Genomic DNA, 6,045 nt, shown 5'->3' on the forward strand with positions numbered 1-6,045 from the left:
ACCATCGAACATTTTATTTCCGACTTTGTAATTTGATTGTGTACAGCAAGGGATTAAATATTCCAGGAAATCGTACGGCAAAATTGCGATGGTAATCGAGTTAATCTTGAATAATGAAAATGATTGATAGGAAGATAGGGGTCTAAATCTTTACAGGTTTTTAAATCTTTTTCATTTTTGTAGTGGATTATGAATCTTTACACAACATGAATGGTGCAGAATAAAACAGAGATAAAATATACATATGTGTGTGGACCAAACGATTATTACACGCAGTTTAAATATTCTGTGTCTGTCCACTTTGGGAATTAAAAGGCTTCGACGAAATAATGAAAAATATATTTCGCGTGAATAAACAATACCAGGAATTCATCACATGCACTGCGAGAATTTACTAGGAACATTTCTTGCACCAGACGACCCTTTATTCACACTAATAAAGAGTTGATCGATTGACCCGTGATTCAATTGACCAGCGGTCAATATTCGAATTATGACTGACGAAAGGAACAACAAAAGGTTTGTAACGAAATGAGAACATCGTAGAATCAAGCGCTCCTTGATTGTTCTATCAGAAACCTACAGTTTATAGGTTATAGGTTTATAGGTTTAAAGGTTATCTTTGTTGGAATAAAATACAATACAATTTTATTGCAATGTTTCATTATTGCTGTGAGCAATAATTGATATAATATATATCCAAAATATTTATAATATGATGACATGAATATTTTGAAAATAACAACTATCATCTGTGCAAAGAGCGTTATTGCTACATTAGATTTCATTCTTTCATATACTTCATTGTAACATAGATATAAACATCCTAGTTTAGAAATTGAAAACATCGAAAATTTGTTTCCATTTAAATTAAACTAATTTCAAATACCAAATTGTAACTGATAAAATGGTTTAACACTAGAACTATCACACCAGTCAAATTGATTGGTTTTACAATTTTATTTTAGAATTCCTATTTCATGTTATATCTTTTGTTCGCAATGATAACTAAAAGAATAATATAATGAATTTTATTTTCTTTTTCATGTATTCAAACTGAAAATAATTTTGTATCCAGGTTACTTATACCAATACCAGTCGAAATGACTGGTTCTACAATTTTATAAATGCGTCAATTCTCGTTTAGGGATGATAGTCCCAGATGGATTGATAATATCAAAAATCTACTGCATAACATGGAATTCCTTCTGTAAGAAAGTAATAAATCAATAAATATAAAAATATTCTATTATTACGTATTTTTTAAAGACCAGTCATTTTAGCTGGTTTTGATAGAAATAGCTTCGTGTTAACTATCGGTAGTTCTAGTGTTAAATATTTGAATGTCTACTATCGTGATAATATTAGAAAATACACACTGTGTAGTACTGCCAATTAAAATAATAAACATAACGTACAATATCATCGTTTTTATTTCTGTAAATTTCTTAACATTTATGAGAAGTACTGCGAACCTCGGTAAAATAGCTGCCATGTTAATTACAGGTTAATTACACTTTGCAAAATTTACACATTCACTCTCGTCGGGTAAACATACTCGTACATTCATATTTACTCAAATACAACAAGTACACCTTATTCAGAAAGAGAAATTGTTGGAACCCGTACTGACTAACGTAATATAAGCCATGTGTTAACCAAAAAGGGGAGAGTGAACTAGGGGAGAGAACGTGATTTCAGAGTGTGTTCAAGAAGTGTGTATACAACGTGCAACTAGGAACGTGTAGATAACTTGGCTCGTGTACAATTGTTATTTCAATTTACTAAATACATTTATACTTGTCCTTTTACACCTTTACGCTTGGTTAATTAATCCCATTAGGTTATGGACTCAGAGTAGGTGTAAAAGAGGTAGAAATGAAATAGAAAACGAAAGAGACAAGCTGTAACAGACAATCGAGAGGGTAACCACATGCAGCGAAAAGATAAAAAATCAGAGTTTCATACGTAAATAGTTTCAAAAAAAGTATTTTAAAAGCAAACATGAATTCAGCACAGTATCTCTCCCGTTGTCCGCGGAAAATTTCAATAACTGGAAATTCCCAGTTAAATGCCTGTTGGGTGAAAGGCAAATAGATGATACGCTAAGCGTCGAAATCGCGTCGTTCACAAAGGATGAAGATAGAAAGAGTTTTCTGTTAAGAGACACGAAAGCCAAGTCGATAGTGCATTACGCAGTGCATTACGGACAAGCATCTAGATCTACTGAAAGATGCATCCACTGCAAAAGAAATGATGAAGATTTTGAAAAATACGTTTGAGAGCAACAGCACGTTTTCAAAATTGCACTTTAAAAGAAAGCTACTTTCATTGAAGAGTGGACAGAATGAAAGGCTGGAAGATTTCTTGTTAAAATTTGAGCATAAGGAAGATGAAAAATGCAGAATTCAAAATGGATGAATCCGATAATATTTGTCACCTACTGTTGACGATGCCTGAGGACTATAACGCCATAATAACTGCCAAAGAGGCAATGAATAATAAAGAGGTCACTTTAGACTTTGTCAAAACTAGGCTGCTTAATGAGGAGTTGAAAATGATGAGTAAGACGATGAACGAGAAAAGCAATAATGACGAGGTAACGCTTAAATCCTTTCTAAAAAGGAACTCTAACAAGTATAGGGGCAGAAGCTCCTTCAGAGATAGAGCCAAGGAGACCAGAAACAGCTGGTCAAGCTACTAAGCATGAAATCTCATTTGTGGTCTTAAGCAGCGCGGTCTGTCGCAATGAGAGTAAATTTACCAAGTATATTCTGGATTCAGGCACGACTGTACATTTAATGAAGGCAAGTATGGAAAAATATATGAGCAATATAGAAATGTTACAGGAAGGGGTAACAATCCACGTAGGCGAATGGGGAGAAGATGAAGGCTACAAAAAAGGGTGACTTTGTTGGAATGTACAAAGGGGAAAAATATATGGTTTAATAGTAAAATAATTAAAATATAACCTCTTGTCAGTTAGAAAGCTAGCCCAAAATAACTACAAGGTGACGTTTGATATGAAAAGCGTAGAAGTTGTGAACAAAAACCATAAGTTGTACTGCAAAAGGGAAAATAACCTATACATGTATATCTTGAAATTAAGCCCTAAAAAAGATAAGGTTTGTGTAGGTTTCGAAGCAAGTCGGACCCAAAAGGCTGAGATCTGGCATAGAAATCTAGACCATTTGAATAGAAAAGGAATGAGAATTCTAAGGCTGCCAATGAGCAATGACAAATGCTCCGCATGTGTGGAAAGCAAAGCCGGAAGACCTATTTTTTATGAGAGAAAGAAACAATCTCAAGAAATAGGCTCCGATCTATCAGGACCCATGTACTCCAGATGGACATAGATACTTTCAAGTGGTGATAGATGACTATTCTCACTTTATTTAGCATATCTACAAAAACAAAAGAATGAAGAAAATTTTAAAAATCACACAGCAGAAATCACAACGAGGAACAGCAGTAAAAAATATAAGACTAGATAATGGTAGAGAATTCATGTCAGGTTCCTTCAAGAACTACTATAAATCATGAGGCATAAGAATTCAGTATATGTGTTCATACACTCCCCAGCAAAATAGCAAATCCGAAAGGATGAATAGGACTCTGATGAATAGAACGAAAGTTAAGTTCATTGAGACAAAGTTACCAAAGACCCTATGGGGAGAAGCAATTAGATGTTCACCTTACGAACTAAAAAGAAGCCCAGCAAATGCCAACGAGAATGTAACGCCAGCAAAAATTTGGTTTAATGAAAATGATTTATCAAAATTAAAGGTATTCGGTTTGCTATATATGGAAGGTTGCTCTACCGAGATCAAGTAAACTAGATCTCAGAGCAAGACCCATGCTATTAGATGGATATGAAGGCAGTGGGTATAAAATATGGTATCCGGAAGAAAAGAAAATAACAGTATCGAGGAATATTCAATGAAGAGAGGTTAGGAAATTTCGAACAGAACAATACAGAACCGCTTGGACGGAGAGAAACCAAGGAAGAAGAGGACACAGAAGAAACAGGAAAAATTAAATCAACAAAAGAACAAAGTGAAGTTGAAAATAGCGAAAAGGGAAGTGGAGAGTTAGAAAGTGAACAGGTAAGGCCTAAAAGGATAGTGAAGAAACCTAAATGGCAGCCCGAATATGAGATGTATATAACGTATTGTCTTTTGATCCAAAACGAAAATCCAACCACCTTCGAAGAAGCGACACAAACCAAAGAATGGAAACAAGCAATAGAAGAGGAAGGGATAGCGCTTGAAAACCAGAGGACGTGGAAAATAGCCAAGTTACTCAAAGAAAAAACAGCAATAGAAACAAGATGGGTATTCGCGACAAAGGAAAATGGACGTAAGAAAGCAAGCTTAGTTGTTAAAGAGTTTCAAGTGAAAAAAGATAGATATCAAAATACATGCCCATGCCCAAACTTATCCACCATACGAATGCTGAAAGGCGGTCCAGGAAAATTCACCTATTAGAATCAGATATTTTCATTAAGATACCAAAATATTTACAACATAACGGGGTCGAAACTTTGAATCTAAAGAAGGTCCTGTATGGCTTAAAAGAATCTCCGATGTGCTGGAACAATAAATTTCACAAGTTTATCAATGAATTGGGATTTCTGTGACCACAATATGATTTTTGCACATATTATAAACAAGACTGCTATTTAATAATTTATATGGACGATATAATAATAAGTGGGAATTACGCAGAGGTAGTAAACGCATTAGTGAGAAATTTCTTGGGAATGGAAATTACAAAACAGGAAACAAACCATTCAATAAGTCAAGAGAGGATGATAGATAAAATTATAAATAAATTTAATATGGAAAATTATAAAACAGCTATTACTCCCATGGAAACAAACTTCCAGATAGATACAGATTTAGAGGAGATACAAGTACCATTCAAAGAGCTAATAGGTAGCATTATGTATGCTGCAGTAACCTCAAACCACATTTAATGTACGCAGTTTCATATTTAAGTAGAGTATTAGATAGACCCATTGAACAGACTTGAAAAGCCGGTAAGCGTATCTTAAGGTATTTAAATGGTACGAAAAAGATGAGATTAGAATATAAAAAATCTAAGAACAGGATCATAGAAGGATTTTCAGATGCTGACTGGGCTGGTGATAAGACTGGTAGAAAAACATAAGTGGCTGAGCAATATTCTTCTCGGGTAACCCAGTATCTTGGCATTCCAAGAAACAAACGTGTGTAGCACTATCGACTACCGAAGCAAAATATGTGGCAGCGACCTCGACTGCACAAGATTTAATAAATCTCAAAGGAATAGTTCGAGACTTCGATATAGATGACAAGAAGATTCTACAAATGAACAATCAATGAGTAATAAGTATGATTAACTCATATGAAAACTCGAAACAGGGAAACACATAGAAATCAAAGAACATTTTATAAAAAAAAAAACATTGCAAGGAAGAAAATTATAGAAATGCAATATGTAGATTCCAAAGAAAATATAGTGGATATAATGACCAAAGTGTTAGTCAAAGATAGATTCATAAAATTGAGAAAAGGTACTACTATTAATAATCCATAAGGTTAATGTAAGTAAGAAGGGTTAGAATAAACGATCGAAAAGAAAGAAAAATAGCGTAATCTACGTAAATTTTTATTTGAGTTTAAATCGAGGCCAGGTGTTGGAACCCGAACTGCCTAACGTAATATAAGCCATGTGTAAAGCAAAAAGGGGGAAGTGAAATAGGGAGAGAGTTTGATCTGAGCGTGTGTTCAAAGGAAGTGTGTGAACAACATAAAACTAAAAACGTGTACATAAGTTGACTCGTGTACAATTCTTATTTCAATTTACTGAATACATTTATACTTTTTCTTTTAGACCTTTACGCTTGGTTAATTAATCCCATCAGAAATGATATAGATCTACTAGCAGATAAATAAATAACACGAGTCTCGTAAAAATAATATGATAAATCTTACGGTATACAAGGAAAACTTGACGTGGAATTTCACGAATCACGATACGTGTCTAACAGGGCGCCGAAAG

Source organism: Bombus bifarius, unplaced genomic scaffold, assembly GCF_011952205.1.
Source record: "Bombus bifarius isolate JDL3187 unplaced genomic scaffold, Bbif_JDL3187 scf7180000010252, whole genome shotgun sequence".
NCBI lineage: Eukaryota > Metazoa > Arthropoda > Insecta > Hymenoptera > Apidae > Bombus > Bombus bifarius.